Source organism: Bubalus kerabau, chromosome 6 (assembly GCF_029407905.1).
Source record: "Bubalus kerabau isolate K-KA32 ecotype Philippines breed swamp buffalo chromosome 6, PCC_UOA_SB_1v2, whole genome shotgun sequence".
Lineage (NCBI taxonomy): Eukaryota > Metazoa > Chordata > Mammalia > Artiodactyla > Bovidae > Bubalus > Bubalus kerabau.
Window position 1 is genome coordinate 118160171 of NC_073629.1, and position 11915 is coordinate 118172085.

Below are 11915 nucleotides of genomic sequence, written 5' to 3' on the forward strand. Positions count from 1 at the left end.
AGAACACTGGAGTGGGTTGCCATTTCCTTCTCCAATGCATGAAAGTGAAAAGTGAAAGTGAAGTCGCTCATTCATGTCCGACCCTCAGCGACCCCATGGACTGCAGCCTTCCAGGCTCCTCTGTCCAAGGGATTTTCCAGGCAAGAGTACTGGAGTGGGGTGCCATTGCCTTCTCCACTGTTACACAGCAGTGGATAACAAATACACCCTCCATCACTAAGTCCTACCAGTTTTATCCCCTGACCCCCATGCCCACCCACCAAGTCTGTGTCACCAAATCACAGCCTCCTTTTTGGCTTCCGCTTCAGGCCTTTCCTGAGCTCATCTTTCTCTGTCTTGTCCCAGCACATTTTCTCATGTGGGTCCTTTGGCTTGGAATCTTCTTCTGTCCCTGCTGCTTCTGGGAAATCTGATTTATTCCTCAAACTTTGGTCATCAGTTACTCAGGAAAACCTTTCTTGAGTGTCCTAAATACAACCCCACTTGACACCTCTCCTCAGTGGGTTTTGTCATGGTTGCAGTTTTACAGATATTTATGTCCTTTTGTCCTTAGTGACTGCATCTTCTATCAGAATGTAAGCTGTAGGGGTCAGGGACTATGCTTAGTTTTGCACATTACTGTACCCCCAGCACCTGGCAAACAGTAGATACACTGGCTAGATGAATGAATGATCAAATGGACAAATGAACGGATGGATAAACATGTCTATTTTTTAAAGGAGTGTAATGTATTTATTTACTTTTTAAGGGACATTTTATTTATTTGACTGCTGCGGGTCTTCGATCTTCCTTTGCAGCGCGCAGTGTCTTTGGTTGCAGCGCGTGGAATCTAGTTCCCTGACCAGGGATGCAAACCAGGCCCCCTGCAATGGGATCACGGAGTCTTAGCCAATGGCCGACTAGGGAAGTCCAATATGTCCGTTTTTGATGCTCGGGGTTTATGATACAAGCCTTCCTACTTCCAGAATGTTGGGAATTTTGGAGCCCGAAGTGCTGCCTCCTGTGTACTCACTCAGGATGACCCAAACTAAGTTCAGTTTTGCTCTTAGAAAAAGATGGTTAATTTCTGATTTTGAGACCTTAAACTGTCTAGCAATAAGAAAGGTGCCTGATGTCCTGGACAGGTTCAGCTGCCTGAGCAGCAGATGCTATTTTCCAGAGTTTGTCGCAACAATGTTTCCCGTTCGCTGTGCTGCTCTAAACAGAATTCTGCCACTGCTGCCATCAAGAGGCAGGCTCTGAGCCTCCTCCCCTCCAAGCTGGGTGAGCTGTGACTACTTTGACCAACAGAGAGAGTGCACGATGCACATTACATGTTTTCCAAGTTTAGGTCATAAAAGACCACACAACTTCTGCCTGCTTCTCTGAAATGCTTGCTCTCGGGGAAGTCAGTCACCAAGTAAGAAGTCCAGCTACTCTGAGGCTGCTTGGCTGGAAAAGCCACATACATAAGCACTGCATTCAACGACGCCCCTGATGAGCTGGCATGGCCAACAGCCATCAGTGACTGCCAGCCCAGTTCGGTGAGTCATCTTGGACATCCATTCCAGGGGAACCCTCACACTAGGATTCTGAGCCCCAGCCAACATCTGACTACAACCTTATGAGAGACCCTGAGCAAGGACTGCCTGGCTAAGCCCTTCATGAATTCTGACCCACAAAATCACAAGCTAAATAAGGTTTCTTTTTTAAAAGTGAAGTATAGTTGATTTGACCATAATGCATCAGTCTCACTTTGCTGAGTGATTGAGTTTCATATATATATATGTATATACATAGACTTGTTGGTGGTCACTCAGCTGTGTCTCTTTGCGACCCCATGGACTGCAGCACGCCAGGCTTCCCTGTCCTTCAGTATCTCCCAGAGTTTGCTCAAACTCATGTCCATTGGAGTCCATGATGCCATCCAACCATCTCATCCTCTGTTGCCCCCTTCTCCTCCTGCCCTCCATCTTTCCCAACATCAGGGTCTTTTCAAATGATTCAGCTCTTCGCATCAGGTGGCCAAAGTACTGGAGCTTCAGCTTCAGCATCAGTCCTTCCAATGAGTATTCAGGATTGATTTCTTTTAGGATTGTCTGGTTGGATCTCCTTGCTGTCCAAGGGACTCTCAAGAGTCTTTTCCAGCACCACAGTTCGAAAGCATCAATCCTTTGACACTCAGCTTTCTTTATGGTCCAACTCTCACATCTGTACATGACTACTGGAAAAACCATAGCTTTGACTACAGAATTTTGTTGGCCAAGTGATGTCTCTGCTTTTTAATATGCTGTCTAGGTTTGTCATAGCTTTTCTTCCAAGGAGCAAGCATCTTTTAATTTCATGGCTGCAGTCACCATCTGCAGTGATTTTGGAGCCCAAAAAATAAAGTCTGTTACTGTTTCCATTTTTTCCCCAACTATTTGCCATGAAGGGATGGGACCTTATGCCACGATCTTCATTTTTTGAATGTTGAGTTTTAAGCCAGCTTTTTCACTCTCCTCTTTCACCTTCATCAAGAGGCTCTTCAGTTCCTCTTAGCTTTCTCCCATAAGGGTGGTGTCATCTGCATATCTGAGGTTATTGACATTTCTCCCGGCAGTGTTGATTCCATCTTGAGCTTCATCCAGCCCGGCATTTCACATGATATACTTTGCAAATAAGTTAAATAACCAGTGTGACAATATACAGCCTTGATGTACTCCTTTCCCAGTTTGGAACCCATCCATTTTTCCATGTCCTGTTCTAACTGTTGCTTCTTCATCTGCATACAGGTTTCTCAGGAGGCAGGTAAAGTGGTCTGGTATTCCCATCTCTTGAAGAATTTTCCAGTTTGTTGTGATCCACACAGCCAAAGGCTTTAGTGTAGTCAACACAGAAGTAGATGTTTTTTCTGGAATTCCTTTGCTTTTTCTATGATCCAGTAGCTGTTGGCAATTTGATCTCTGGTTCCTCTGCCTTTTCTAAATTCAGCTTGTACATCGGGAAGTTTGCAGTTCACGTATTGTTGAAGCCTAGCTTCAAGAATTTTGAGCATTACCTTGCTAGCATGTGAAATGAATGCAGTTGTGTGGTAGTTTGAACATATATATATAGAGAGAGTTTTCAGATTATTTTCCATTATAGGTTATTACAAGACACTCAGTTAACTCCCTGTTGTGCAGTAAATCCATGTTGCTTATCTATCTTATGTATAGGAGTTTGTAGATACAAACCAATCCCATACTACTAATTTATCCCTCCCCCCTTCCTTTCCCCTTTGGTAACCATGTTTGTTTTCTACATCTATGAGTCTGTTTTGTATATAGATTCATATGTATTATTTTTTAGGCTCTACATATAAGTGATATCATTTAACATTTGTCTTTCTTAACTAAGAAAGTAAGTCATTTGAGTTAATTCACTAAGTATTATGGGTCAAGTGTCGCTAGTGGTAAAGAACCCGCCTGCCAATGCAGGAGACACAGGAGATGTGAGTTCGATCCCTGGGCTGGGAAGATCCCCTGGAGGAGGGCGTGACAAGCCACTCCAGTGTTCTTGCCTGGAGAATCCCATGGACAGAGGATCCTGGTGGGCTACAGTCCATGGGGTCACAGTCAGACAGGACTGAAGCGACTCAGCACACACACATGTACCGAGCATAATACTCTGAGTCCGTCTGCAAATGGCAATATGTCATTCTTTATATGGCTGAGTAATATTCCATCATGTATATATACCACATCTTTTTAAGCAGATCGTCTACTGATGAGCACTTGGGTTGTTTCCATATCTCAGCTATTATAAATAGTGCTGTTGTGAATGCTGGGATGCATGTATCTTTTTTTTTTTTTTTTCAAAATCTACAGAGATTTTATTGAGCTCATCTTCTAATGGAGTTAATATTCCCATCCGTGCTTCCTCCTGAATAATGCTGGAACCTGTCTCCTATTCTCTGAAGCCAAGTCTTCACCCTCTTTTTAACTGGATGAATAAAACACCTTGCAAATGGATTCCTTTTTTTTTTTTCCTTTACTTTTTTGTGTGTGTTGTTTATTTTGTGTTTAATAGATTTCTATTTTATTCTTTTTTTTTTTACATTTTTCTTTTTTTAAATTTTATTTAACTTTACAATATTGTATTGGTTTTGCCATATATCAAAATGAATCTGCCACAGGTATACATGTGTTCCCCATCCTGAACCCTCCTCCCTCATCCCTCCCCATACCATCCCTCTGGGTTGTCCCAGTGCACCAGCCCCAAGCATCCAGTATCGTGCATCGAACCTGGACTGGTGATTCGTTTCATATATGATATTATACATATTTCAATGCCATTCTCCCAAATCATCCCACCCTCTCCCTCTCCCACAGAGTCCAAAAGACTGTTCTATACATCAGTGTCTCTTTTGCTGTCTTGTATACAGGGTTATTGTTACCACCTTTCTAAATTCCATATATATGCGTTAGTATACTGTATTGGTGTTTTTCTTTCTGGCTTACTTCACTCTGTATAATAGGCTCCAGTTTCATCCACCTCATTAGAACTGATTCAAATGTATTCTTTTTAATGAGTAGTACTCCATTGTGTATATGTACCACAGCTTTCTTATCCATTCATCTGCTGATAGACATCCAGGTTGCTTCCATGTCCTGGCTATTATAAACAGTGCTGCGATGAACACTGGGGTACATGTGTCTCTTTCAATTCTGGTTTCCTCAGTGTGTATGCCCAGCAGTGGGATTGCTGGATCATAAGGCAGGTCTATTTCCAGTTTTTTAAGGAATCTCCACACTGTTCTCCATAGTGGCTGTACTAGTTTGCATTCCCACCAACAGTGTAAGAGGGTTCCCTTTTCTCTACACCCTCTCCAGCATTTATTGCTTGTAGACTTTTGGATTGCAGCCATTCTGACTGGTGTGAAATGGTACCTCATAGTGGTTTGTATCTTTTTTAATTAGAGTTTTCATATTTTCCAGATATATGCCCAGGAGTGGGAATGCTGGATCATACGGTAGTTCTGTCTTTAGTTTTTAAAGGAACTTCCATTCTGTTTTCCTTAGTGGCTGCACCAATTTACAGCTCCAACAACAGTGTAGGAAGGCTCCTTTTCTCCACACCCTCTCCAGCAAAAGAAGTTTTTTTAAGCTGCTAAGTTTGGGGGTGACTTGTTACATAACAGTTGTAGCACGAAGAGCAATTCTGTACCCAGAGTGGGGTGTTAATACACCAAAAACTCAAAATGTACAGTACTGTCCTGGGACTGGGCAGCAGGCCCTGGAAGGAGCGGAGAAGACTCTTGGTGGAACCCTGATGGGCCGCAGGCTGTGGATGATGCTCAGAGTGAGAAAAATGCTGCTGGAAGATGGAGGGAAATCACCATTAGACGCTGATGGAAAGCTTCGCAAAACCGCTGCCGCAGTAGTGTAGGAAATAGAGAACTGTGCCCAGTGAACTTGATGGCTCTGGCACAGATGATTTCCAGGAAAAATACTGGAAGTTCCAGCTGCACCTGGGTGACAGGTCTGAAGCAAGCAGGACCGGGCCAAGCACAAATGAAGAGGTCGTCATAAAGTGCCGGTTTGGGGCCCACAGGAGGCCGCACCGATAGCTGAACAACCTGGTTATTCAGCCTTGTTTTGTGCACTGTGAGCAAGGACTGGAAAAGGAAGAAAATGACAAATAACTCTTCTGTTTTCTGTGGCAATGGAGAAAGGAATTTTATAGCAACTCTGGTTTGGGGAAATTTGAGTAAGTGTCAGAAATCTCTCACACTGTGCACATTTAATTGGCAGTGCTATTTTTATTGTGAAACGTGTCCTTTAAGAAAGGGGGAGAAGGACCTCCCTGGTCATCCAGTGCCTAATAAGACTCCACCTTGCAATCCCTGGTTGGGTAACTAAGATCCCACATGCTGCGGGGTAACTAAGCCCACACACAGCAGCTGGAGTGGCTGTGTGCCCCAACGAAAGGTGGTGTGGTGAAGATCCTGTACACTGAGACTTAAGACCCGATGCAACCAAATTAATTAATTCATTAATTAAAAAGAGGATGCGGGTTCGGTTCCTGGTCAAGGAACTAAGGTCCCACATGCCTGGCACACAATACAGCCAAAGCAAAGTGGGAGCGGGGCAGAGAACTGAGAACACCACGTGCCTGTCTGGGACCGGGCACTGGCCTCTCAACAGCTTTGTGAGCAAAGTCACATTGGCGATGGGCAGGGCTGCACAGGGTGTCCCTTGAGTCTTCAGGCGAGAGCCAAACAGCAGGTGTGTGAAAAATCTACCTGAGGCTGAAGAAGGAACAACCAGGAAGGAAAAGCTGCTATTACCTTTCCGCATTGCCACAGAAGACAGAACAGTTATTTGTCTTCTTTTGTTTGCTTTTCCAGTCCTTTCTCACAGTGCACAAAACAAACCTGAATAATAGTTGTGCAATTATTATTGCTGAATTCTTGCAGTTCACACAGGGCCAGAAGTAGTTCCTGTATCCACTAGTCAGAGTGGAAAGTCTTTGAAAACTGGCTGTGATGTTGAGATGCCAAAATAAATTCCCTGTGGGCAAAGGGCAGAGCTGGAAGGCATGGGTGTAGGGCAGCTAGGCCTCCACAAGGGCTAGAGAGGACTTGGGTTGGCAGGTGGGACAGTTAACTTGGAATCACTTCATAAGGGTCCTCAATGCCAAGAGGGTGAGTGAAGCTCTATGGAATCCTAGACATTTTTACCATTAGCAAAATCTCAGCCTCCCACAAGGTGATGGGTGTGTGCAGCCTCTCCTGCCTCTACCTACCTGCTCTCCCCGACCCCTGCGCCATCTTCAATCTGTAGCCATTCAGAACTACAAAACCCTGTTATTAGGCCAGAAAGAGCCCCGGAGGCCTTGTAATCCCACCACTCTGTGTTAGACAGGAAATGTGGCCCACTCTGAGACCCTCTTTTTTCAGATTCAACTTATTGGCTTCTCTTGATCTGAATGTTGGGGTGCCCAAAGGGCCTGGCCCTCTCTTTGCTTCAGTTTCCTGTCTTCAGAAGTCATCTTCATTCATTCTGTGGCTTTAAAGACCCCCAATATTCTGATAACCTGTCCACACAGGACTCTTGTCCTGATCTCTTCTTGGAACTCTGCATACATGCATACAACATACACCCCCAGCCATCTGCTCACCATCCCCGCCTGGACGGCTAACAGACATCTCAGATTAAACATGTTCCAAATACAACTCCTGCTCTTTTCCCCAAAATGTGTCCTCTCCAATCTTTGCATCTCACCACCCACCCAGAGGATCCTATGGAAACCCAGGTGTCGTCCTCCATTTCCACCTTCTTTCACACCCGTGTCCAGTGCAGTGGAAGGTCTTGCCTGTCCTTGGGAAGCTTGGACATCCCATTTCTGCCACCGTGATCGCACACACCAAGCCCTGCTATTTCTTTCCTGGATGAATGAGATTGTCTTCTCTTAGACTCCTTGCCCTCCTGATTTCCCAGAAAAGGAGAGAAATCTTTGAAAACATGACTCAGTCCATTGCCAACCTGGCTCTAAGTCTTCCAATTGCAAGACCCTCATGGTGGGCATTTAGGTGAGCAATAGCAATTTTATATTTGTGAATATAATTTGACTTTCCATAAATGAGACTTGGTCAAACATTTTCTGAAATTTTTTAACTAGAAAAATAGATTTACCATGAAACTTTCATCCTCCATTCACTTAATACTATGAGAAATAGCTAAACAAAACAAAACAAAAAACTCATCATTATTTACTTCTTATATAAAAAAGGTCTTTACTACTTTATCTCCATTGGGTACATAATTTTATGCTATTTTGAGTAATTAATTTCTGTGGGTTTTTGAAAAAAAATCATTGGAGTATAATTGATTTACTGTATTGTATTAGTTTCTGTTGTATAGCAAAGTGAATCAGTCATACATGTACATACATCCACTCTTTTTAAGATTCTTTTCCCATATAGGTCATTATGCCAAAGAACTGATGCTTTTGAACTGTGGTGTTGAGGAAGACTGTTGATAGTCCCTTGGACTGCAAGGAGATCCAACCGGTCCATCCCAAAGGAAGCCTGTCCTGAATATGCATTGGAAAAACTGATGCAGAAGCTGAAACTCCAATACTTTGGCCTCCTGATGCAAAGAACTGACTCATTTGAAAAGACCCTGATGCTGGAAAAGATTGAACGTGGGAAGAGAAGGGGACGACAGAGGATGATATGGTTGGATGGCACTGACTCAATGGACATGAGTTTGGGTAAACTCCAGAAGTTGGTGATGGACAGGGAGGCCTGGCGTGCTGCAGTCCATGGGTCTCAAAGAGTCAGACACGACTGAGCTACTGAACTGAACTGATACATAACAGAGCTTAAGGAGCTTCCCTTGTAGCTCAGTCAGTAAAGAATCTGCCTGTAATGCAGGAGACCTGGGTTTGATCCCAGGGTCAGGAAGATCCCCAGGAGAAGGAAATGGCAAATCACTCCAGTATTCTCACCTGGAGAATCCCATGGAGAGAGGAGCCTGGTGGGCTATAGTCCATGGGATTTCAAGACTTGGACACGACTGAGCAACTAAACCACCAACCACCACCATACACAATAGAAGATTTACCATTTCAGCCATTTTCTTTCTTTTTTGCCACGTCATGTGGCATGTGGGATTGAACTCGGGTCCCTTGCAGTGGGAGTGCGTGGTCCTAACCACTGGCTGCCAGGGAAGCATGATTTTACCATTTTTAAGTGTACAATTCAGTGGCATTTAGCACACTCACAATATTGTGCCCCCATCATTATCTATTTCCAGAACTTTTTCATCATCCCAAACAGAAACTCTGCACCCATTAAATGACTTCTCCTTATCCCTCCCTCCCCCAAGCCCTGGTAACCCACTTCTGCTGTTTCTGTGAATCTGCCTGCTCTAGGTACTCACATAAATGGAATCATAGATCATTAGTTCTTTCATGTTTGGCTTATTTCACCTACCAAAATGTTTCTAAGATTCATCCTTGTTGTAGAATGTATTAGAACTTCATTTATTTTTGTTTTTTTTTGCTAAATAGTATCCTATTGTATAAATATACCACATTTTAACATTCATCTACTGAGGGACATGAATTGTTTCCACCTTTTCTCTATTGTGTATTGTGTATTCCCAAAGAAAGGCAATGCCAAAGAATGTTCAGACTATGGCACAATTGCACTCATCTCACACGCTAGCAAAGTAATGCTCAAAATTCTCCAAGCCAGGCTTCAACAGTACATGAACCGAGAACTACCAGATGTTCAAACTGGATTTAGAAAAGGCAGAGGAACCAGAGGTCAAATTGCCAACTTCTGTTGGATCATCAAAAAAGCAAGAGAGTTCCAGAAAACCGTCTACTTCTGCTTTATTGACTACGCCAAAGCCCTTGACTATGTCAGTTCAGTTCAGTTGCTCAGTTGCGTCTGACTCTTTGCGACCCCATGATCTGCAGCACGCCAGGCCCCCCTGTCCATCACCAACTCCCGGAGTTCACCCAGACCCACGTTCATCAAGTCGGTGATGCCATCCAGCCATCTCATCCTCTGTCGTCCCCTTCTCCTCCTGCCTTCAATCTTTCCCAGCATCAGGGTCTTTTCAAATGAGTCAGCTCTTCACATCAGGTGGCCAAAGCATTGGAGTTTCAGCTTCAACATCAGTCCCTCCAATGAACACCCAGAACTGATCTCCTTTAGGATGAACTGGTTGCATCTCCTTGCAGTCCAAGGGACTCTCAAGAGTCGTCTCCAACACCACAGTTTAAAAGCATCAATTCTTTGGCACTCAGCTTTCTTTATAGTCCATCTCTCACATCCATACATGACCACTGGAAAAACCATAGCCTTGACTGTGTCGATCACCACCACCAACAAACTGTGGTGGAAAATTCTTAAAGAGATGGGAATACCAGACCACCTGACCTGCCTCATGAGAAATCTGTATACAGATCAAGAAGCAACAGTTAGCACTGGACATGGAACAACAGATTGGCTCCAGATCAGGAAAGGAGTACATGAAGGTTGTATATTGTCACCCTGCTTATTTAACTTATATGCAGAGTACATAATGCAATTGCTGGGCTGGATGAAACACAAGCTGCAATCAAGATTGCTGGGAGAAATATCAATAACCTCAGATATGCAGATGACACCACCCTTATGGCAGAAAGCAAAAAAAAACTCAAGAGCCTCCTGATGAAAATGAAAGAGGAAAGTGAAGATGTTGGCTTAAAATAACATTCAGAAAACTAAGATCATGGCATTTGGTCCCATCACTTCATGGCAAATAGATGGGAAAAACAGTGGAAACAGTGAGAGACTATTTTTAGGGGCTCCAAAATCACTACAGACAGTGACTACAGCCATGAAATAAAAAGACACTTGCTCCTTGGAAGAAAAGTTATGACCAACCTAGATAGCATATTAAAAAGCAGAGACATTACTTTGCCAACAAAGGTCTGTCTAGTCAAAGCTGTGGTTTTTCCAGTAGTCATGTATGGATGTGAGAGTTGGACTATAAAGAAAACTGAGCACCAAGAATTGATGCTTTTGGACTGTGGTGTTGGAAAACACTCTTGAGAGTCCCTTGGGCTGCAAGGAGATCCAACCAGTCCATCCTAAAGGAAATCAGTTCTGAATATTCATTGGAAGGACGGATGCTGAAGCTGAAACTCCAATACTTTGGCCCCATGATGGGAAGAACTCACTCATTTTTGAAAAGACCCTGATGCTGGGAAAGATTGAAAGCAGGAGGGGAAGGGGACAACAGAGGATGAGATGATCGGATAGCATCACCGACCTGATGGACATGAGTTTGAGTAGGCTCCAGGAGTTGGTGATGGACAGGGAGGCCTGGTGTGCTGCAGTCCATAGGGTTGAAAAGTGTCGGACATGACTGAGCGACTGAACTGAACTGAATTGGTTTGAGTCCCTATTTTCAGTTCTTTTGTGTTTTTGCCTAGGAGTGGACTTGCTAGGTCATAAAATAGTTTTAGTATAACTTTCTACTACTACTACTACTAAGTCGCTTCAGTCGTGTCCGACTCTGTGCGACCCCATAGACAGCAGCTCACCAGGCTCCCCCGTCCCTGGGATTCTCCAGGCAAGAACACTGGAGTGGGTTGCCATTTCCTTCTCCAATGCATGAAAGTGAAAAGTGAGAGTGAAGTGGCTCAGTCGTGTCTGACTCTTCACGACCCCATGGACTGCAGCCCACCAGGTCCCCCGTCCCTGGGATTCTCCAGGCAGGAGAGTATAACTTTCTGGAAACTATCAAACTGTTTCCCACAGTGACTACAGAATTTTACATTCTAAACAACAATTGATTTCTCTATATTTGAAACAAAACTTTATGTATACCTACCTGTGAAATATTAAAATTCATATTAATTTAAATATATTTGTAATAATTATATAATTCATTAAATACATATTTTAAATGTATACTAAATTGTTTTAGACAAATATGGTATCTGTAGTATCTACAAAGTCAAATGGTGTAATACTTCAGAAAAGAAGAAAAATATATGCAGAAATGTATCAAAATAATAGGGGACAATTACAAATTGGAGTAGAAAAACAGCATTCCAGCAACTAAAAATGAGGGTTCCTTAACACTGACATTATTAGAACAGAACTACCATCAAATTCAGAGTTAAAGATTCTTATTTGGGAAAAAAAGAGAAATATTAGAAATTTCAGTGAGTGTGAGCAAAAGAAAGAAGATGCCATTTTGAAATACATTTTTAACAGTTTTATATTATGGTTGCTACTTTGTGATAATAAAAATGATTTTAATACAACACCGACCCAACAAAGGAAAAGGGTATATTTTAGAGAAGCTATTTTAAAGAATCTATTTCACATGATGGCCAAAGATTCTTCCAAATTTTTTTTTTTTACTATTATAATGGCAAATAAATTCACTGTGACTGGTTCA